The sequence below is a fragment of the Cetorhinus maximus genome, chromosome 19 (genome assembly GCF_964194155.1).
Source record: "Cetorhinus maximus chromosome 19, sCetMax3.hap1.1, whole genome shotgun sequence".
Classification (NCBI taxonomy): Eukaryota; Metazoa; Chordata; class Chondrichthyes; order Lamniformes; family Cetorhinidae; genus Cetorhinus; species Cetorhinus maximus.
The window spans coordinates 6,394,473-6,418,799 of record NC_135897.1 but is presented as its reverse complement, the minus strand read 5'-3'; the positions used below and the strand labels follow the sequence as shown (position 1 = coordinate 6,418,799).

General features: G+C 43.3%; 1 pseudogene across 1 annotated transcript in view; it reads right to left on the bottom strand.

Moving 5' to 3' along the window:
- Window positions 1–7,745: 7,745 nt before the first annotated feature.
- LOC144694129 (alpha-1,4-N-acetylglucosaminyltransferase-like) overlaps window positions 7,746–24,327 on the bottom strand; it is a 62,508-nt pseudogene continuing 45,926 nt past the window's right edge. Inside the window, exon 3 of the transcript XR_013579649.1 lies at window positions 7,746–8,335. The product of XR_013579649.1 is annotated as an alpha-1,4-N-acetylglucosaminyltransferase-like (transcript). The remainder of the gene's footprint in view (window positions 8,336–24,327) is intronic.

Below are 24,327 nucleotides of genomic sequence, written 5' to 3'. Positions count from 1 at the left end.
TCAGGAGTGTGATGGAATACTCCCCACTTGCCTGGATGAGTGCAGCTCCCACAACACACAAGAAGCTTGACACCGTCCAGGACAAAGCATCCCGCTTGATTGGCACAACATGCACAAACATTCACTCCCTCCACTACCAATGCACAGTAGCAGCAGTGTGTACAATCTACGAGATGCACTTCAGGAATTCACCAAGGCTCCTTCGGCAGAACTTTCCGAACCCATGAACACTACCATCTAGAAGGACAAGGGCAGCAAATAGATGGGAACACCACCACCCAGAAGTTCCCCTCCAAGTCACTCACCATCCTGACTTAGAAATATATCGCCATTCCTTCGCTGTTGCTGGGTCAAAATCCTGGAGCTCCCTCCCTCACAGCATTGTGGGTGTATCTACACCACATAGACTGCAGCGGTTGAAGAAGGCAGCTCACCACCACCTTCTCAAGGGCAACTAGGTATGGGCAATAAATGCTTGCCCAGCCAGCGAAGCCCACATCCTGTAAAATGAATTTTAAAAATCATATTGACCGTGTCTGACTGAACAGTGAATTTTATATTGGGCGTAACTTCTGAACTCCTGTGTGTCATATTGAGGGGGCTTTCTTCAAAGATACACTGGGGAATCCCCTTTGGAGGTTCCCAGGGTAGGTTTGTACAGCAATTGGCCGGATGTGCAAACTTCCCCTAGGCATTTGTCTCGCACTGGAAACCATCCAAAAATGCAATTTAAATAGTAAGCTTTGGATTGTTCTGACTGGGTTACATGAATAGTGTTAATACTTACCCCCACTTGAGGTTCCCCAAAGTTGTTGATCCAGGCAAGACCCCTCAATTTTTCACTGTCTGGCTGGGACACCCCCAAATTGTTTTCCCCCAGGTGAGGAGGGTTGAACTAGCTCCCTGTCTTTATTCAGCTCCACCCCTCCTGGTGGACACAACAAGATTTAATGTAAAAAGGGTCCCTTTCACAGATACCTTTTTCCTAGACCCAATCATTCTGGTTTTGAAGGAGCCAATTTGATCGGACTTCCTTCAGTTAAAGGTGAACGTAAGTTTATTAACTACTAAAGGCGAGAAAGGATAAAACACATGCACATACTGTCATACAGATTGAAAGTAAGAATTCAGCTTGAAGTAAGTGAATATATATACTTTTTAAAAGTTACAGAACAGTTCTTGACTCGTGGGGAGTAGGCGATTGCCTTGCGATTCGAGATTCCAGTAGAATTGATTCCGGTAGATGAAGGGTCCGTTTTGAGGCTCCAGTAGTGTCGAATTCAGTAAAGAGGGATAGTTGTTTTCGAGGGTCCAGTGGAGTTGAACTCAGTAGAGTGGGATAGTTGTTTTTGAGATTCCAGTAGTGTTGAATTCAGTAGAGAGGGATATTTGTTTTTGAGATTCCAGTAGTGTTGAATTCACTAGAGATGGGTAGTTGTTTTCGAGGGTCCAGTGGAGTTGAATTCAGTAGAGCGGGTTAGTTGTTTTTGAGATTCCAGTAGTGTTGAATTCAGTAGAGATGGGTAGTTGTTTTCGAGGCTCCAGTAGTGTTGAATTCAGTAGAGAGGGATAGTTGTTTTCGAGGTTCCAGTAGTGTTGAATTCAGTAGAGAGGGATAGTTGTTTTCGAGGCTCCAGTGGTGTTGAATTCAGTAGAGAAGGATAGTTGTTTTTGAGGTTCCAGTGGTGTTGAATTCTGTAGAGAGGGATAGTTGTTTTCGAGGTTCCAGTGGTGTTGAATTCAGTAGAGAGGGATAGTTGTTTTCGAGGCTCCAGTGGTGTTGAATTCAGTAGAGAAGGATAGTTGTTTTTGAGGTTCCAGTGGTGTTGAATTCTGTAGAGAGGGATAGTTGTTTTCGAGGGTCCAGTGGTGTTGAATTCTGTAGAGAGGGATAGTTGTTTTCGAGGTTCCAGTGGTGTTGAATTCAGTAGAGAGGGAGAGAGATCAGGATACCTGCAAGATGGTGTTTTGCAGGGGTACAGTGTGTGGCTGTTACTCCTGAGTCAAACTTCCAGCACTTGCTCTCTCTCAGGGAGCACCCACCAACAGACATACATCGGGGAAGCTTTCCAGCCCACTTTTTTTTGAACCTCTTCTTTGTAAATTCCAAATGAGAAGTGAATTTACAAATCTATCTGGGCATTGCTCACAGGATTTGTTGATGAGATGATGCTTATCTCCTGTTAGGTCCTATTGTCTCTAGCAGAGGGAGCAATTAGTTTCTGGATGCCTTTAGATGTACCTTGCCTGGCAAAAGGGTGGGATTCCATTACCCCTTAGGGAGTTACCCTGCAGCCAGTGGCTTATGTGCAGGTAAAAACTCAGGTCTAATTCTTAAAGTCCAGTATTTCTGGACAGAATTCTTTTGGCTGAATTCTCCAGTGGGTGAGCAGGAGCGGGGCCTGCTCGCCAACACGTAAAATGATGCACAGTGCTGTTGGGCGGGCGTCCCGACGTCGCCACACAGCTGTGCGCCCGCCAAGCTGTCAAAGGCCGATTAAGGCCTGTTAAAAACTAATTAAAACAGTGTTTCTCATGTGTTGGTGCAGACTCGATGGGCCAAAGGGCCTGTTCTGCACTGTGTGATTCTGTGATTCTGTGAAATGAGCTGCCCATCCAACCTTAAGGTTGGCGAGGGGCAGGCGAGGAGCCCCGACGGCCTTTGCATTCACATTTTTCATGAAACCTCATCCACGGGTGGGATGAGGTTTCATGAAATGTTTTAAAATTCAATAAAAACTATTTTAAAAATTGATTGACATGTCCCAGATCATGTGACACTGTCTCTTGAGGGGACATATTTTAAAAAGCTTTTTTTCCCCTTTCATTTAAATTTTTAAAGCTTAATCTGATCTCCCTGAGACACCCCTGTGCCTCAGGGAGATTTCTGCGCTCTTTTGCACGCATGCGCAGAGGTGCGCACTCCCGACTCAAGGAATCCCCCCACTCAACCCGCACAGTGAGCACTCAGCACTTCCGGCTGAGTGTCGCGCTGGGCAGGCCTTAGTTGGCCTGCCCACGTAAAATGGGCAGTGCAGACCCAATTGGGGGCGCCAATCGGGTTCGCGCTCACTCCCGCCCGCCCCCGCACAACCCCCCTGACGGGGGGGAAGTTCAGTCCTATGTTTTTCCCAAGAATGAATAAAAAATAAGTGATAGCTAGTGGAATGTAAACACAATCAATAATTCTGGAATTGAAAGTTACTCCAAGTAATGTTGACCAGAAAACATTGATTGTTGTGAAAACCCATCTGGTTAATGAATGTCCTTTAGGGAAGGAAATCTGCCATCCTTACCTGGTCTGGCCTACATGTGACTCCAGACCCACAGAGATGTGGTTGATTGTTAACTGCCCTCTGAAATGACCTAGCAAGACACTCAGTTCAAGGGAAATAGGGGTGGGCAATCAATGCTGGTCTTGTCAGTGACACCGACATCGCATGAAAGAATGAAGAAAAGAATATTCAGAGTGAAAAGCGGGTCCCGAGCCTACACTTGCTGGTAATGGGATCCCCTCAGCAATTTAAACACAGGTGGCCTCTTGACTGGTTACCTGCAATCCCACAGATTTCCTGAAATATAATCTCTTGAGGTCCTGTTCTTGAACTTTGCTCCTGGTTCTTGGTAGCCCACAAACAACACCCTCTTGTGGATTCTTCCTGATGTTGATGGTGCACCATCTGGGCACTGAACTGGACACGACTGCATCCTCCCTCTGCTTCTCCAATATGCTTTCAAGATATTTTGTGATGTCCCTTATCAAGCTGAGAAGCTGACATAAACTGATGATTCTGGAGCATTCATCGTATAAGTAGTTATTAATATGGGTAAAGAGAGTAAACAAAAACATTTAAGTTTGAAAAGTATGTGTTTCACCAAAAGTACAATGAGAATGAAATGGGTAACATATATTCAAGTACATCAATAAAGATTTAACAAATGGCAGATAAATTACAAGTCTTATTGAATGGGCATGTGGAAAACATTGTCGTAAAGAACCTATTTTTATTTTTCTTGGACTGTGGTTTTAAAATTGGACTGTGGCTTTAAAAACTACCATGGCTGCAGTTGAAAGTCATGTTCACTGGAACAGGATGAGGAATATCTACAATGTTGCTATCCTGCAACAGAGTTTGCCATAAAAGAACAGGATGGTGCTGGAAAGGAGTCCTGGACTAAGGGTAAATGTCTGACATCAGTATTTTAATAGGCTCCTGACCAGGTCACCAGGGTTTTGTGTGTTAACAGTGCAGGCAGTACAACTCCTAGCCTGCAAAGAGGGAAGACCTAAAACCTCCCACTCCTGTGTTTGTACGATTCCAGTAGTTCTGCCATAGTAGCTAGCTGGCTATTCCTCACATCTCTGTAAGCCACTTTCTCTGAAAACCCCCGTCAAAGAGGAAAAGGAGAAGAACCACCAGTAGAGACTTTGAAAAGCAAGTTTTTCAACCAGACTGAAATGCTGGGAGACCACCTCATGTCATCAACAACAAACTGCAAGAAATTTGTAAGACATCAATCAAAATCAACCCATGTGATCCTGTACTCCGGATTAGTGCTATTGATCTGTTTTATCTCACCTTTAAAATCCATGTTTTGTGTGTGTGTGTGCGCGTGTGTATATATATATATATATATATGCATATATGTGTGTGTGTGTGTGTTTGTCTGCATATGTGTGTGTGTGTATGTATGTGTGTGTGTATGTGTGTGTGTGTTTGTCTGCATATGTGTGTGTGTGTATATATGTGTGTGTGTATGTGTGTATATATATATGTGGGTGTGTATAGGGGTTTAAGAAGGGGTTGAGTTGAAGTTATTGAGTTAGAAGTTGGCAGTACCTGTTTCTTTCTTTTGCCACTGGTTAACAACGGTTTATTCAATAAACAGTTATTTACTTATTAAGTTTACAAACCTGGTGCTCGTATTCTGTTAACCTAAATTAAACAGTTAGGTAGAATTGGGGAAATCTGGTAGTTTGGTCAAACCTTTCGCATTTGTCACTGCTCAGGGAACTGTGGGGGTTGATATCACAGTGCACTATCCCCAGTGAGTAGTGGCTCTGTAAATTCCCTCTTAGGACCACCATTTTGTAGGGAAAAAATCAAGATGTACATTCTTATGTCATGTATTTATTAGCAGTTATAGTTAGCAATATCAGATAAAATCAGCCCCAATTGTTCTTAAAATAATCATCATAAATTTCATGTTCCTTCAAATGTTATGAAAATGTGAATAATCAATGGCTAAGCCCATTAAAAATTTTCTTCAAAATTATAAAGTAACGCCCATTTCCCAGTCTGCGATCCATCACTGATTTTATTTACTATCAGATTCACATGCATTCTGAATATTTCCCCACACCTACTGAAATCTTGGTAATTTCTTCTTTCAATAGCTTCTTCATCAGGGATTTTCGTTTCCCCAGAATAAATCAAAATATTATTCATCACATTATTTAAACATTGCATTGAAGATTTTTTTCTGGTTTCACAACTATACTGAGAAGCTTCTAAACGGCACATGCTAAATTTTTCAAATGTACTGTATATCTTTTAGAACATCAGAATTACATCAGTTTGATTTGTTTTACAGTTATGGTTAGCAATGGCACATTATAGGTCCAGCCTCTGTGTGATTTGCTGGTAATATTGTGATTAAGATGATATCTCTGGCTTTTAACAGCAGTCCATTTTTGGTAAACAGGTGAATACACATGTAATAGACTCTAGATGCCGGTATCCAGTGTAAGAGAGCTCTGGTACGATCTCTTTGTTATGCTATTGTTTACCAAAATGCTGGCATTCGTTTTTCACAATTCTTCCATTAAAAAAAATAATTTCCTTTGGATTCTTTTACTGTTACTCAAATAAACACTGGCTTGAATTGTGTAGCCTTCATTACTGAATTTCATTCATGTGATAATCCTTAATGTGCAATTGGTAATTCATTGTTGTGTTGTCACAAGAAGCACAAGCAACACAAAAAGACCTGTTCATATTTTGACAAAACACAATAAAATAACACACAAAGATATTGAAGCTCACAGCAGAATTACTGAATGCCCCAAATCCTGGTCTCTGATACTCCTGTAGTTTCACCTATCACCACACCTTCACTTTAATCAAGAATGTGTGTAAAATGCAGCTACTTTCCTTCCCTTCACTAAGTTGATGGTAGAATAACGGCCAGCAGGTAGACTAACCAACTGCTCTTATTGTCAAAAGCCACTCCACTAAGCAGCAGTTCTTATTATTAGGCAATAAAATAAAATGTCAGCAACAAAATGCAAGTGAGACAGAGTATATCTTGATTGTAAGAGCAGAAAAAGAGGTATAATTTTCAATGGCTTATCGATTGATATTATTCTCAATGCGCTTATACTCAAATAAACATGTTTTATTTCCCATTTGTATTCTTAATAATTTCATTTCATTTTTTACAAAGCTTTTTCATGAGCTTTGCATTCAAAGAATTGAAGAGAACCGGTGTTTAAAATTAAAAATATTTCCACTTTTGGCTCTCAGTATTAGATTACCACACAGCATTCCCGTGTAAGATTGATAATGTGCAAAATAACATTGTTGCTAGAGCAAGATATTACCTTAAAATCAACTCCAGAAGATATAGTTCAAACTAACACAATCACAGCAGAACTCCAACACAATGTTGCTGAGATTTTGAAATGCTCCTAATGGAGTAACATGCTTTTTTTATGCTGTTTGGAGCATTCACAAAATAACTCCGTTGTGCTCTCAGGTGGTGAGAGGTCTCATGTGCTTAATCAAGTTGTAATGGTGGAATTTCCAGGGGCAGAATTCTCCCCCCCGTCGGTAAGGGGAAGTTGAAGAGCGGGCGCATGGAGGCATGCTTCCGATCGCGCCGCCATTTTACAATTAAGGCCCGCCCAGCGTGACATCTGCACAGAAGCGTTATGTGCTCCCTGTGCAGGCGGGGGTGGGGGGGTGGATTCCCTGAGCTGAGTGTGCACTCTTTTGCACATGCGCACGAAAGAGCGCACTCATCTCCCTGAGGCTAAGTGCTGCCTCAGGGAGATCGGCTGTACAATAAAAAATGTGAAAAATAGAAGAAAAAAATTCCCCTGACATGTCCCCTCCTGTGACATTGTCATCTTGTCCATGCCAGCCCGAGGACACTCAGGTGCCCTTTCTAATCCCACCTTCCTGCACCCGGCCCGTAGCCCTGCAGCTTACAGCACTTTAGGTGCAAATCCAGGTACTTTTTAAAAGAGTTTAAAGTTTCTGCCTCTACCACCAACTTGGACATGTCCATCGCTTTTAAATACAGTTTAATTAAATGTTTTAAAACCTACATGAAACCTCATCCTGCCTGTGGATGAGGTTTCATGCTTTTTCTAATAACCGCCAGGGCTCCTGGTCTGCCCACGAACCTTAAGGTTGGATAGGCAGGTCCATTAATTACTTTAATGACACTGTGAATGGCCTCAATTGGCCATTGACAGGTCGGCGGGCGCACAGCTGATTCTGCTGAGACCCCGCCTTCCTGAAAATTTAAATGGAGCGCGGTGACATCGGGAGTTCCGCCCGATATCATCCCGCGTCATTTTACGCGTCGGTGAACAGGCCCCCCCCCACCCCCAACTCACCGACCAGGAAATCCCGGCCCAGATTCTATCCCAACTTGTAACCCCTTTATGGACAGCCTGTACATTCAGCATCCTCACTGATCCCCAATATCTCAGGCCCAAAATGACTCTGAACTCTTTAACTTTTTGGAGATTGAATGAAATTTCTGCATGTAGCTGGACAATACATTTGAAAAAGATATTCAATTAATGATCCACTTCCAGCAATTATTTTTCTTTTCTTTTCGGAATTCATATAGTTCCAGGCATGTGCTCCATATGTATCTGAGAAGATGCTCTCTATATTCTCCTTTTTCCAGAGATCATAGTGAGATTCCCAGCTTAAATAATGGATTGGATAGAACTTCCTTGGGATCCAGAAAGATATTCCATTGCATTCTTTTCCAGAGATGTTGACTGGTTTACCAAACTTGCACCATCGCTTCAGAACACGGGTTATCAGGTCATGACCTTGATGACCCCAAATGTGCCCATTATAATTGGCTACAAATTCTTTCATGCACTCCAACATAAACGGATGATGTTTGAAATGAAATCCCATTATCCCATTACTGAACAATTCTGCATCTTGCAAAGCAGTAAAATTAGCAAATGGCAAAGTCTTCATTGATATAATGTCAGTATCCTGGTAGATGCCACCATATTTCCACAGCAGAGCTAACCTGCAGCCATCAGCAAGGACCAATACATTTCCAAATCTGGATTCACCTGTGGTACAATGGGCAAAGTAAAATAGAATCCATTATGTTCATTTTCAGCATGTTTAAACTTATTTCTTCACCAGGCTACGTGGTTTCTTGTTAAGTTAAAGACAATTATCAGTCAGTTTGCAGGAACTCTAACTGTTGCCCTCAGTTTATCTTTAATAAGGACCTGGAGAGATTATGTATTGGTTTGCTCCCCAGTGGATTCTCCCTGGAGAATCCTGGGCATGAATCAATCCCCTTCCACTACATGACACAATATATAGTACAGAAAGTGTTTCAGAGCAAGTCGAGAAAGATGGCTACTGAGACAATGCTGGAAATAGGGAAGTAGACAGAAAATTCTGCTCTCCCTGTTATTGTTCCTTTCATTGATTGACAATGTATCATCATGACGCAGATGCACCACACCTGTAATTGATATTAACCTGTCAGTACTGCTCCTTGGGAAACAATTCTAACCTCTCTTCCTCACTTCTCCTGCAGGTGTAGTGCACAGTGAAGAATTTGCTGGTTCAGTCAAAGCAAGTGGATCCCATATGAACCATAGAACCATAGAAAAGTTACAGCACAGAAGGAGGCCATTCAGCCCATCTTGTTCATGCCAGCCCGAGGGCACTCAGGTGCCCTTTCTAATCCCATCTTCCTGCACCCGGCCCATACCCCTGCAGCTTACAGCACTTTAGGTAGAAATCCAGGTATTTTTTAAAAGAGTTTAAAGTTTCTGCCTGTACCACCAACTTGGGCAGCGGATTCCAGACACCCGCTACCCTCTGTGTAAAAAAGTTCTTCCTCATGTCCCCCCTACACCTTCTGCCACTTATCTTGAATCTATGTCCCCTGGTTCTAGAATTCTCTATCAAGGGAAACAATATTATCCTGTCCACTCTATCTATTCCCCTCATAATTTTATACACCTCAATCAAGTCACTTCTCAGCCGTATTTGTTCCAGGGAAAATAACCCCAACCTATCCAATCTCTCCTCGTAGCTACACTTTTCTAACCCTGGCATCATTCTTGTAAACCTCCTCTGCATTCTCTCCAGAGCTATTCCGTCCTTCTTGTAATGTGGTGACCAGAACTGCACACAATACTCCAGTTGTGTCCTCACCAGTGTCTTATACAATTCCAACATTATATCCTTACTTTTATATTCTATACCTCTGCCAATGAAGGAGAGCATTCCATATGCCTTCTTTACAACCTTGTCTACTTGAACTGCTGCCTTCAGGGACCTGTGTACTTGTATGCCAAGATCTCTCACTTCATCTACCCCTCTTAGTATATTCCCATTTATTTTGTAATCCCTGTAACTGTTCGTCCTCCCTAAATGCATGACCTCACACTTCTCTATGTTAAAATCCATCTGCCACTTTACCGCCCACTCCACCAACCCATCTATATCATTTTGGAGATTATGGCTATCCTCTACACTATCCATTACTCGGCCAATCTTTGTGTCATCTGCAAATTTCCCAATCGTGCCCCCCACATTTACGTCCAAATCGTTAATATATAACACAAAAAGCAAGGGTCCCAACACCGAGCCCTGTGGAACACCACTTGAGACAACTTTCCATTTACAAGGGCATCCATCGACCATTAGCCTTTGTTTCCTGTTACAAAGCCAACCTTTTATCCAGTTTGCCACATTATCCTGAATCCCATGGGCTTTTACTTTCCTGACCAATCTGCCATGTGGGACCTTGTCAAATGCCTTGCTAAAATCCATGTACACAACATCCACTGCACTACCTTCATCAACCCTTCTTGTCACTGATTCTGCAAAACGAGATTGTGCTTTTCTGCTACTTACAGTGACTTCCTCTCATACATTACGAAAGAGATTTAATTACTTACTGTCAATGACCAGAAGACACCACATCGTCCCCTACAACTATCTGAGCACCGAGCAATGCCAGCAAATGGCAGCATTGACCCTCTTACTCGATCTAAAGCTCCTGAATACAGTGACATTGTGTTCCTGGCCACAGGTTACATACACACCTGTGAAAGGTCATGCACAGAATGATAATGTCTCACTCAGAGCCTGGCCTCCAATCGTCTTGGAATCCCCTTGCCATTGGACCAAGAACCCACTCTGCCAAGACCATGTCATAGTCAGCAAGCAACTAACACCCCACTTTCCAAAAACCTCACACGCAGGCATCTCCCACTCATTAAAATGAAGTTTGAGATCAGGAGCTTCAAGATCCTCATGGACAGCCCCATACCTGTGACAGTGACAGACCTGAGCACCACACCGTCAGCATAGCTCAGGAACTCAAGGGCATTGATATCGACAATGCCATCCTAGGTGAGACACGACATGGCACTGGAAGACCAAGTAAAGAATCAAAGCGGTGAGTATACTTCATTCAGGAAGGGGTTTCCAGAGGTGGACCTATGCCTCCACTGCTTCACCATCAAAATGAGCTTGTCTGGTGCCTCAGTGGTTCCCTTGTGGAAAATGTAAGTGCCTTATAACTGCCCGGCTCACTCTAACTAGGAATCAACATGTCTCTGTCATCAGCATATACGTTCCCACACTTGGGGCCAAAGAGACGAGACCAAGGAGGGATCCTACAGCAGCCTTGAACAATCCTTAGCCCAAGTCCCAGCAGGCAACAAACTGAGATTTCAACACTAGAGTAGGGAAAGATGCACATCACTGGAATGGTGTGATAGGTGAAAAGGAGTAGGGAAAACAAGCTCCATCAGAGTCCTCCACCTAACAAAATGTCCACAACATGACATTGTCAGAACTAACACCGTTCCACAAACAAGACAAGCCCATGGCAACATCCACAGTCCAAACACAGGCACCTTCTCGATTATGTCATCACTCGAGCATGAGACCACAGAGATGTTCACATCACCCACGCCATGACAGATACTGACAACTGCTGGGCTGATCACTGCCTCATCCAATCTACCATCTCCATCAGCCTGGCCCCAAAACAGCAGAGGCAACAGAAGCAATACCGCAAGAACATTAACATCGAAGGCGTCAAATATCCCACCAAAATGGCCCTTCTCAGTCAGCGTCTCACTGCCAACCTCGCAACCTCCATCCACCCGGAACTACAGCATGCCCATAGTGCTTGGTCACTCCTAAAGTCCACCATAACAAGCAATTGTGAAGAGGCCTTTATGTCTCTAACAGGAAACATCGTGACTGTTTTGACAAAAATGACCAAGAGATACAGGATCTAATCGAACGTAAGGACAAAGCTTCCACAGAGTGGAAACTACACCACATCACAAGAGAAAAGTAGTTCTACAGGCAGCTGAAGGCAGTGGGACACCATAAAAATTTTGACATAAAGAGAAAATGGTGGGTAGGAAAATTACAGGTGATCCAACACCTTGCAGGCATCAATGTCATGCACGCTATCTTCAGCGTTGTCAAGACAACCTAAGGCCCAGGCACTCAAAGGCCTACTCCACTGAGAGCCAAACTTGGGCAGGAGATCATCTAGGACAGGAGGGCAGTCAGTGCTTGCTGGAGAGAACATTTTTAAAAACTCCACAACCAATACTCTGTCTTCAGCTTGAATGTTCTCAAGACCATCCCTCAATACACAGTCTAGCTCGGTCTCAGTGCTATCCCATTCAACAGCTGAAAAACAACAAGGCTTCTGGAGCAGATGGAAGCCCTGCCAAAATTCTGAAACACGATGAGATAACATGGCACAGCAGCACAACCTCATATCCCTTACTTGGGAGGAGGAGTCAATTCTGGAGCATCTCAGGGACACTCGGATCCTGACTATATTCAAGAAGGGAGACAATTTAGATTGCAGTAAAGCACAGAGCAGTCTCCCTGCTGTCTGCCACAGGGAAGATCATTGCAAGGATCTTCCTCAAGAGCTTCATCTCTGTGATGGAAGAACTCCTTCCAGAGTCGCAGTGTGGTTTTCACCCATCACAGGCCTGATCTTCACTGTACTGTAAATTCAAGAAAAATCCCAGGAATGGCACCAACTGCTGTACATGGCCTGTTTCAATCACACAAAAGCCTTTGACTCTATCTGCTGCAAAGGCTTATGGAGCATCCTCCTCAATTTATCACGATCCCACCGAACTGGATGGAGATTTAAATGACTCACCACATCTGCTGGGGGAGATGTGCCACAGTGAGGCCATAAATTCCTGGCCAGGGACACTCCAGGTCAGGGAAAGTAATACTCAAACTGACCAGCACAGCAGCCATGTCAATGTTGTGGAGCAAAGCATCCCCACAGGCGAAATCAATGTCCTGCATTTTTCAGCCCAATGCTCACAGTGCAACAAGATTGTATACAATGACAAACTGTGCAGGTCAAACTCTGAAATGCACAGAAGGCTCAAAGATTATCCATGAGGTCGAAGCTGCAAGCCCAGATGACACACAGCTGTACTTCTTGGGTGATGTCAAAGATCTTGGTTTCTCAATTTGGAACACGAACATTTCAGCCAAGAGCCATTTAACAAATTTTAAATTAGACACAGGAACATAGGATCAGGAGTAGGCCATTCGACCCCCGAGTCTGCACTGCCATTTAAATAGATCATGATCTTCTACCTTGACACCATCTTCCCACACTGTCCCCATATTTCTTAATGTCGTTGGTATCTAGAAACCTATTGACTTCTGCTTTGAACATACTCAATGGCCGAGCCTCCACAGCCCTCTGGAGTAGAGAACTCCAAAGATTTACCGCCCTCCGCGTGAAGTAATTACTCCTCATCTCAGTCCTAAATGACATTCCTGTTATTCTGAGAATGTGTCTCTTGGTTCTAGGCCCCCTCAACCAGTGGAAACATCCTGCATCTATCATGTTGAGCCCTGTAAGAATTTTGTTTATTCCAATGAAATCACCACCCAAACTCTAGAGAATAGAGGCCCAGTCTCCTCAATATTTCCTCAGTAGATAATCCTGCCAACCCAGGGATGAGTCTGATGAACATTTGTTGTACACACTCTATGGCCTTTATACTCATTCTTAGGTAAGGTGACAAAAACTGCACAGAACAGTCCAGGTGTAGTCTCACACATGCTCTGTAAAACTGCAGCATGAATTCCTTATTCCTATACTCAAATGCCCTAACAATAAAGGCTAACATACCATTTGCCTTCCTAATTGCCAGCTGCATCTGCATGTTAGCTTTCAATGACTTATGAACAAGAACACCCAGGTCTTTTTGAACATCGACATTTCCTAATCTCTCCCCATTTAAGAAATACACTGCATTTCTGATTTTCCAACCAAAGTCGATCACTTCACATTTTTCCATGTTATATTCCATGCCATGTTCTTGGCCACTCGAGTAGTCTGTCTAAATCTCCTTGAAGCCCCTTTGCATTCTCTTCACAACTCACATTCCCAACAGGATTTGTGCCATCAATAAAATTTGGAAATATTACATTTGGTCCCAACATCCAAATCATTGATATAGATTGTGAATAGCTGGGGCCCAAGCACTAATACTTGTGGTATCCCCCTAGACACAGCCTGACAGCCTGAGAATGATCCGTTTTTCCCTGCTCTCAGGTTTCTGTCCTTTAACCAATCCGCAATCCATGCCGGTATATTTCCCCAATCCCATGAGCACTAATTTTGTTTACTAACCTCCTGTGTGGGACTTTAATGAAAGCCTTGTGCAAATACACTGCACCCACTGGTTCTACCTTAGCTATTCTGTTAGCAACGTCCTCAACAAACTCCAACAGGTTTGTCAAACATAATGTCCCTTTCATAAATCCATATTGGCACTGCCCAATCTCAGCAATATTTTCTAAGTTCCCAGTTATCACATCCTTCAGAATAGATTCTAGCATTTTCCCTGTGACTGATGTCAGGTTAACACCTCTGTAGGTCCCTGTTTTCTCTCTTCCTCCTTTCTTAAATAGTGGGGTCACATTCCCTACCTTCCAATCTGCAGGAACCATTGCAGAACCTATAGAATTTTGGAAGATGACCACCAATGCATCGATTATCTCTACAGCCATCTCTTTCAACACTCTGGGAAGTTGATCATCAGGTCCAGGGATTTTATCAACTTTCAACCCCATTAATTTCCCTAGAACTACATTTTTATTCATATTAATTTCTTTGAGATCCTCAATCTCACTAGTTCCTTAGGTCCCCAATATCTCAAGTAGATTTCTTGTATCTTCCTCCATGAAGACAGGCACAAAGTATTTGTTTAGTTTCTCTCCCATTTCCTTAATACCCACTATATATTCTCCATTCTCTGCCTGTAAAGGGCCCACATTTGTCTTTAGTAATCTTTTCCTTTTTGCATAGAAGCTTTCACAGTCTGTTTTTATGTTCCTCACTAGTTTAATTTCATATTCTATTTTCTCTTGCTTTATCAATTTCATGGTTCCCTTTTGTTGAATTTTAAAATGCCCCCAATCCTCAGGCTTAGTACTTTTCTTGGCAACTTTATAAGCCTTTTCCTTAGATCTGAGGATCCTTAACTTGTCTTGTCAGCCATAGTTGGATCACTTTTCCTACTGGCTTTTTGTAACTTAAAGAAATGTAACTTTGTTGCAAACCATGTATTATTTCTTTAAATGATAGCCATTGCCTGTCAACTATCATATCTTTAAATGTAGCTCCTCAATCTAACTCATCCAACTTGCCCCTGATATCTTCATAGTTCCCTTTGTCTAGATTAAAGACCCTTGTTCCAGATGAAACCACATCCTATTTCAAACTTCATGTAAAACGCTAGCATATTACGGTTATGTGATGACTGTCACTTTCAGATCAATTCAACTAAGTAGGGGTCATGTGATTTGTTCGACCAATGTGTGGCGAGCTCGGGGGAATACATTCTAGGGAGGGGATTACTGGGAAAAAATGGCTGCATGAGGGGCTGGCTGGATACAAGCAGCTGTGGAAGCTCTCGTGTAAATAAGTAACGTTCTGTTTGACTAAGAAGCCTCCCAGAGTTTCCACAGGTTACTCTTCCCTTTAGGCTCCTTTACAATGAGATTATTAATTAGTCTTTCTCATTGCACAACACTAGATCTGAAATGGCCCATTGTCCAGTTGCTTCCTCAACATAATGTTCTAGAAAACTATCATGTATCCATTCCAGAAATTCCTCCTCCTCAACATTAGTTACATTTACGCAGTCTATATGGAGGTTGAAGTTCCCCATGATTGCTGCATTACCCTTGTTACATACACCTCTAATTTATTGATTTATATCATACCCTACATTACCATTACTATTTGGTGGCCTGTAAACAACTCCTACCAAAGTGCTCTGCCCCTTGCTGTTTCTTCGCTCTCCACCTAAATTGATTCCAAGTTGTGATTTTCCGGCCTATGATCCTATCTCACTAATGTACTGATCCCATCCTTTAGTAACAGTGCAAACCCACGTCTTTTTCCTTTTAGCCTATCCTCCCTAAATGCCAAATACCCTTGAACTTTCATTTCCCAGCTCTCGTCACCTGGCAGCCACATTTCCACAATGACAATTACATCATACCTGTTTACTTCTATTTGTGCCATCAATTCATCCACCTTGTTGACAATGCTGTATGTATTCAGGCAGAGTGCCTTTAATTCAGACTTCTTATTTTGACAGTCTCGAGCCTTAACTGCTGGCGCATGCTTAAGTCCATTCTGTCCCTTCCTGACACACTTTGATAACCATTTCCCTTATTGCTATCCTGCTCTCTTACCTTCTGCTCTCTCATTAGTTTATCACATCTTCCATCACCTACACTATTTAGTTTAAAGCCCTCCCTACTCCCCTAGTTATATGACTCACCAGAATACTGGTCCCAGCACGGTTGAGGTGAGAAGCCTCCCAACGATACAGTTCCCACTTTCCCCAATAACTGATGTCAGTGCCCCTGGCATCAAAACCCATTTCTCCCACACCAATCTTTAAACCATGCATTTAACTCTCTAATCTGACTTACCCTGCGCCAATTTGTTTGTGGCTCAGGTAATAATCCAGAACCTTTGAGGTTCTGCTTTTTAATTTAGCTCCTCCTGCTCATACTTTCTAAGCAGAATCTCTGCCTTAGTCCTACCTATGTCGTTGGTAGCAACGTGGACCATGACCACTGGATCCTCCCCCTCCCACTGCAAGTTCGTCTCCAGCCCAGAGCAGATGTTCTTTACCTTGGCGCTGGACAGGCAACACAGTCTCCTGGACTCTCACTCTCATCTGCAGAGAACAGTATCTAAACCCCTGACTGTACTGTTTCCTATCACTATCACATTCCTCTTCACTCCCCCCACTTGAATGGCATCCTTCAACATGGTGCCAAGGTCAGTCCACTCATCCACCTTGCAGTCCTTCTCCTGCTGGATAAAGCCGGGGGCTGAAGCTCCACCATCATTACATGCTGGTTCGCGTTAACTGCCTGAATTGCAGTCACATCCTCCTATCCCTGACAATTGACCAACTCGAAAGTTCTGCCTAACCTAAGGGGTGTGACTGCCCCCTGGAACAATATGCCCAGGTAACTCCCCCGACTCCTTGATGCCCCACAATGTCTGCAGTTTTGCCTCCAGCTCAGCAACCCAGAGCCAAAGTCGCCTAAGCTGCAGACATTTTCTGCAGATATGGCTGTCCGGGATTGCATTGCATTCCACAGATTCCCAAATGCTGCAGTCACGGTACATCACCAGCCTTGCCATTTCTGTCCAACCTTATTTATTTAATTAGTCAATTAGCTAATAATTTATAAATTAATCAGAAGTTGCACTCACCCAGCTTGGAGACAAGAAAGTAAACTCACCAACTGATGGAGCTGACAGTGAAGGAACGGTGATATATTTACAAATCAGGATGGTGAGTGACTTGGAGGGGAACTTCCGGGTGGTGGTGTTCCCATGTGTCTGCTGCTCTTGTCCTTCTAGATGGTAGTGGTCATGGGTTCAGAAGGTGTTGCCAAAGGAGTCTAGGTGAAGTCCTGCAGTGCATCTTGTAGATGGTACACACTGCTATCACTGTTCATCAGTGGTGGAGGGAGTGAATGTTTGTGGATGGGGTGCCAATCAAGAGGGCTGCTTTGTCCTGGATGGTGTCAAGCTTCTTGAATGTTGTTAGAGCTGCACTCATCCAGGCAAGTGAAGATCATGCCATCACACTCCTGACTTGTGCCCTGTAAATGGTGGACAGGCTTTGGGGAGTCTGGAGGTGAGTTACTCATCACACGATTCCTAGTATCTGACGTGGTCTTGTAGCCACAGTATTTATATGGCTAGTCCAGTTCAGTTTCCAGTCAATGGTAATCCCCAGGATGTTGATAGTGGGGGACTCATCAATGATAACACCATTGAATTTCAAGGCAAGATGGTTAGATCCTCCCTTGTTGGAGGTGATGATTGCCTGGCATTTGTGTGGTGTGAACATTAGTTGCCAATTGTCAGCCCAAGCCTGGATATTGTCCAGGTCTAGCTGCACTTGGACATGGACTGCTTCAGCATCTGAGGAGTCGCGAATGGTGCTGAACATTGTGCATTCATCAGCGAACATCCACACTTCTGACCTTATGATGGAAGGAACGTTATTGATCAAGCAGCTGAGGATGCTTGGGCCTAGGACACTATTCTGAGGAACTCCTGCAGTGATGTACTGGAACTGAGATCATTGACCTCCAGCGACCACAACCATCTTCCTTTGCAAAAACAGAATTACCTGGAAAAACTCAGCAAGTCTGGCAGCATCGGCGGAGAAGAAATCAGTTAACGTTTCGAGCCTTCATGGCCCTTCGGCAGAACTGCAGCATAGTTTCAACAAGGGAGAAATATAAATGGAATCTTCCTTTGCACTGGGTATGACTCCAAGTAGCAGAGAGTTTTCCCCCTGATCTCCACTGATTCCAGTTTTGTTAGGGCTCCTTGATGCCACACTCGGTCAAATCCTGCCTTGATGTCAAGGGCACTCGCACTCATCTCACCTCTGGCGTTCAGCTCTTTTGTCCATATTTGAACCAAGGCTGTAATGAGGTCATATAATTATTGATATAATGATATAATTATTGCATTGCCTGAATTCCTACAATGAAATCACGGAATATAGAAACATAGAATGGTCAAAGCACTTAAGACCATTTGGCCCATTGTCTGTGCAGACTCTTCAAGAACAACTCAACTCATTCCATTCCCCAGCCTTTTCTCCATAGTCCTGCAAATGTTTTCTCTTCAGCTAATTAACCTATTCCCTTTTGAAAGTCACGATTGGATCTGCCTCCCAGACAGTGCATTCCAGATCTTAACAACTTGCTGCTTCTCCTGTTACCATTGGTTCTTTCATCATTCACCTTAATTGAGTGTCCTCTGGTTTTCGACTTCTCTATAAATGGGAGTAGTTTCTCCTTATTTGATTTGTCCAGACCTCTCATTTAAGCGTTCGTATCAAATCTCTCTTCAACTTTCTCTTCTCGAAGGGTAACCATCACAGTTTTGCCAATCTATCCACGTAACTGAAGTTTCTAATCCCTGAAACAATGCTTGTAAATATTTTTCTGCACCCTCTCTAATCACAATCTTCTTCAAGTCTGTTGCCTAGAATTGGACACAATATTCCAGTTGAGGCCAAACCACTGTCATATGTATGTTCAACACAACTTCCATTCTTTTTGCTCTATTCCCCTGTTTACAAAAGAGAATGCACTCTTGCAGAGTGGAATCACTGCGAGTTGGGTGAGAAGGGTCTTCATTTAGGAGTAGCAGGGGGTGCTCTTTTTTCTCCTTTCTCTATCTTGTTCAGCCTCCGCGAGTTGAAAAGCTGCATGGGAGGGATGATTGTTAAAAAACATCCAAGAGTGACATCACAGGGGAAACATACGTTCATCGAGTGGGACCAGGAGCCAACGCAAGAGGAGCAGCGGACTTGGTAAGTAGGACCTGGTGAATATTTCTACTTCCAGTCTTTAAAGTAAAAATTGGTCTTTAGCTTAGCTTAAGTAGTGTCAGAAGTATAAGAAGTAAAGTAAGGTCCCTAGTATATATTTAATCTTCTTTAAACTTGGCAAATTAAAAATAGAGGGGAAATGCAGCAACAGCCAAATACATGGCACCACGAGTGGCTGAGCTGCAAGGTCGGGGGGGGTCGGAGGGAGAGAAAAAAAGAGTGGGACAGCAATAGAGATAGGGGATTCTATCATAAGTGGAATAGGTAGACATTTCTGTGGCCACATACGTTGCCTCCCTGGTGCCAAGGCCAAGGGTGTTACTGAGTGGCAGCAGGACATTCTGAAGGGATAGGCTGAACAACAAGAGGTCATGGCCCATATCAGTATCAGCAACATGGGTAAAATGAGGGATGAGGCCCTGAAAGAAGAATATAGAGAACTAAGAAATAAATTAAAAAGAATGGCCTGCAAGATAGTAGTCTCAGGATTACTCCCAGTGCAACGTGGCTAGAGAGATCAGGAATAGGAGAATAGACCAGATGAATGTATGGTTCAAAAGATGGTGTAGGAAGGAAGGATTTAGTTTGCTGAGGCATTGGGACTTATTCTGGGTAAGATGGGACCTGTACAAGCTGGACAGGTTGCACCCAGTGGGACTGGGGCCAATATCTTTGCAGGGCTATTCACTAGTACTGCAGGTGAGGGTTTAAACTAGAATGGCAGGGGGATGGAAATCTGAGCAGGGAGACACAAGAGAAGGAAACAAAGATAGAAATATAAGATAGAAAAGTAAAAAGCACAAGTGGAAAGCAGAGGAAACAAGGGCTAGCAGAAACTAGGGCCATAGTACAAAAAAAAATGTAAAAATGTTAAAAAGGCAAGTCTAAAGGCACTTTATCTGAATGCTCAGAGCATTCACAATAAGGTAGATGAATTAACGGTGAAAATAGATGTAAACTGGTACGATATGATTGCAATTACAGAGACATTGCTGCAGAGTGACCAAGGCTGGTAACTGAATATTGAAGGGTAGTTGATATTTAGAAAGGACAGGAAAGAAGGAAAGGGAGTTGGGGTGGCATTGTTGGTAAAGGATGACATCTGTGCAATAGTGAGGAAGGATATTGGCTCAGGAAATCAAGATGTGGAGCCAGTCTGGGTGAAGCTAAGAAGCAACAAGGGGTGGAAAACATTAGTGGGAGTTGTCCATAGGCCTCCAAACAGTAGTGGTAAGGTGGGGACGGCATTGAACAGAAAATTAGAGATTCATGTAACAAGAGTGCTACAGTAATCATGGGTGACTTTAATCTACATATAGACTGGGCAAACCAAATTAGCAATAATACTGTGGCATATAAATTCCTAGATTGTGTACGAGATGATTTTTTAGACAATTATGCCGGGGATCCAACTAGGAAACAGATTGACCCAGATTTGGGATTGTACAATGAGAAGGGGATAATTAATAATCTTCCTTTAGCGAAGAGTGCCCATAACATGGTGGAATTATCATTAGGATGGAAAGTGAAATAGTCCAATCCCAAACTAGGGTCCTAAATCTAAACAAAAGAAAATACAAAGGTATGAGTGGTGAGTTGGCTTTGATAGATTGGGGAACTTCATTGAAAGGTGGATAGGTAATGATTAATATTTAAAGAATGAATGCAGGCATTGCAACAGTTATACATTCCTTTCTGGCACAAAACCACAACATGAAAAATGGCCCAGCCATGGATAACAAGGAAATTAAAGACAGTATTAGATCCAAAGAGGAGTCATATAAAGTTCTGAGAAAAGGTAGCAAACCAGAGGATTGGGAGCAGTTTAGCAAAGGGGCACCAAGAGATTGATCAAGAGGGGAAGAATAGAGCATGTTAGTAAACTTGCAAGGAACATAAAAGTGGACTGTAAATGCCTCTATAAGTATGTAAGAAGAAAAATATTAGTGAAGACAAATGTAGATGAAGACAATTGGCAATGGGAGAATTTATAACGGAGAACAAGGAAATGTCCAAGCAACTAAACAATTACTTTAGTTCTGTCTTCACGGAAGAAGACACAAAAATACTGGAGAACCAAAAGTCTAATGAGAAGGAGGAATTGAAGGAAATTAGTATTAGTAAAAAAAAGTGCTGGAGAAATTAACGGGACTGAAAGCAGATAAATCCCCAGAGTACCAAAGGAGGTGGCCACAGAAATAATGGATGCGTTGTTCGTCATCTTCCAAAATTCTGTAGATTCTGGAACAATCCTGACAGATTGGAGGGTGGCAAATGTAACCCCACTATATAAAAAAAAGGCGAGGAAGAAAACAAGGAATTACAGAACGGTTAGTCTAACATTAGCAGTAGGGAAAATGCTAGAGTCTATTATAAAGGTTGTGATAAAATTCGATTATAAAGGATGCGATAACAAGACGCTTAGAAAATATCAATGGGATTAGACAAAGTCAACATGGATTTATGAAAGGGAAATCATGTTTGACAAACCTACTGGAGCTTTTTGAGGTGTTAGGAAATAGAGATAGTTTTAAGTAAGTTATATGTGTATTTGGATGTGTCAGGAATAAGGTATATCTTTAAGTTAAAGTTTAATTTGTATTTCAGCATTTTGTGGGTTGAAAGGATGAAACCTGAGTTTTAGTTTCACTTTAAATAGTGCTGGCGTTTTAATGAGATTTTATGACTTTTGAAGGGGAGTTAAAACAAACAAAGTAGAAAAATACTGTACTCTTGCCTAGCAAAGAAGGTCCAGAGAACGAGGCCCCACACACACACAGACAAAGAAACCAAAAATATTTTGAGTTCCGTTGGTCAGTATGCTCTAAAGTTGAAAGGAGTTGCCAGCAGAAGTCACAGAGGAGAGGGACATATAGCAAGTCCGAAACTATAGTTGGAATCAGGTGCCAGGAGAGGCTGGACACGGGAGGAAGCTGCAGGAAGCAAGTTTCCCCAAAGAACAGAAGAAGAGGGGTCCTGAGAAGACCTTCTAGACAAAGAGAATGAACAGGAATCTGGAAAAGGTTCTGTTAAGCGAAGTTAAGAGAGATCAGCAGAGAAAAGTTCCAATCTTAAAGGGAGAAGCTGCAGGATTCATATTTAAAGCATCATTGGCTTGTGGGAAGCCAGAAGATCTGAGGAGACAGCTGAAAGTCTGTAGCTCATTACTATGGGCATGTGAAGCAGTGGTGTCTGTTGGCACGGCTGAATCAGTGAGAGAGCCAGTAAATGGAAGGAAGCTTGAATGCACATGACGATTCAGGGGAGCTCGAAACCCTGGAGGTCGACCCTTGCGGAAGACCTCTGAGAGAAAGTGTCATTTCGGAGAAGATTCCAAAGTGAGTTCTTCAAAAGTAGAGATTGGAACCTCCATGTGAAAGGCAGAGCTCAGTGAGACCAGTTAGCTCACAGTGTGACAAGTGTTGTGGGGGGAATTGAGGAGAAATCCATAGCACCTGTTTTGGGGTGGTATCTGTCATTTGGTTTCAGAGCGTGTTGTGTCTGACCATAGGTCACCTATTGGTTTACACGGACTATGTACTTGCTGTGAACATTAGTGTATAAGCTAGCTTTTGTAATTTTGATATCCTTAAGAATCTATATCTGTAAAGGTGTAATTGTGGGTGAAGGAGTATTGTAATATAGTTCATCTTTTCTTATTTAATGTTTTATTCTTTTGTTAATAGTTCATCACCTGACATGAGTCAGGTGCCGCCCTCCACATTTCGAGACAAAAAAAAAGTTAGGATCTATCAAGCCGGGTTTCACCTTGGGATCTGACTTGTCCAGTAGTAACATCAGCTGGGATCATAACAGAGGATGTAACTATCAGAATAGATCAGGGACAACCAATAGGGGTGGCGTATTTGGATTTTCAGAAAGCTTTTGATAAAGTCCCACATAAAAGTTAGCATGCAAAATTAAAGCACATGGGATTGGGGGGTAATATATATATTGGCATGGATTGAGAATTAGTTAACAGACAGGAAACATAGTAGGAATAATGGGTGTTTTTTGGAGTGGCAGGCATTGACTAGTGAGGTGCCGCAGGAATCAGTGCTTGGGACCAGCTATTCACAATATATAGCAATGATTTGGATGAGGGAACCAAATGTAATATTTCCAAGTTTACTGACAACACAAAACCTGGTGGGAATGTGAATGGTGAGGAGGATGTAAAGAGGCTTCAAGGCAATTTAGACAAGTTGAATCAGTGGCCAATACATGGCAGATGCAGTCTAATAAAAGTGTGAAGTTATCCACTTCAGTAGGAAAAACAGTCCCTCCCCCTTCCCAACTCCTTCCTCCAGCCTTACCTCTTCAGCCACCCTGAGTCCCTTCCCCTTCCCAACTCCTTCCTCCAGCCTTACCTCTTCCACCAGCCTCGCTTCTTCCTCCAGCATTACTCCTACCCCCATCCTGACTCCTTCCTCCACTCTTACTTCTTCCTCGACCCTTACACCCTCCCCTCTCTGCATCCGTTCCTCCCCCCGGACACCCTCCTCTCTCTGCACCCCTTCCTCCCTCTGGACACCCTCCCCTCCCTGCAACCCTTCCTCCCCCCGGACACCCTCCCCTCTCTGCACCCCTTCCCTTACACCTTACACCTCCTTTACACCTACCTCGCCAATTGCAGTCTTCTTCCCTGTTACCCCTCCTCTCCTCCGTACTCCCTGCCCACCTCCCAACCTCCCCCCCAACACCTTAATTCCCCCTCCCAAACTACCCCCATCCTGACACCTTCTTTCCCCCTCCCAAACTGCCCCCATCCTGACACCTTCACTCCCCCCTCCCAAGCTGCCCCCATCCTGACACCTTCACTCTCCCCTCCCAAACTGCCCCCATCCTGATACCTTCTTTCCCCCCTCCCAACCTCACCTATTCCTGACACCTTCATTCCCCCCTCCCATCCTGACACCTCTTCTTCTCCCAGCCAATCCTAGCCCTTCCCCTCCCACCCCTTCGTCCATCACCCCAGTGTGAGCAACAACAGTGACTATCCAACTTCATGAGAATCCACCCAGCATGTTATGGATGTTCCTCCTGTGTGCTGTTGGTGTCGGGTTCCAGCATCCTCTGCTCCTCGGATGTCCAATATGTGAACAAAGCCCTGG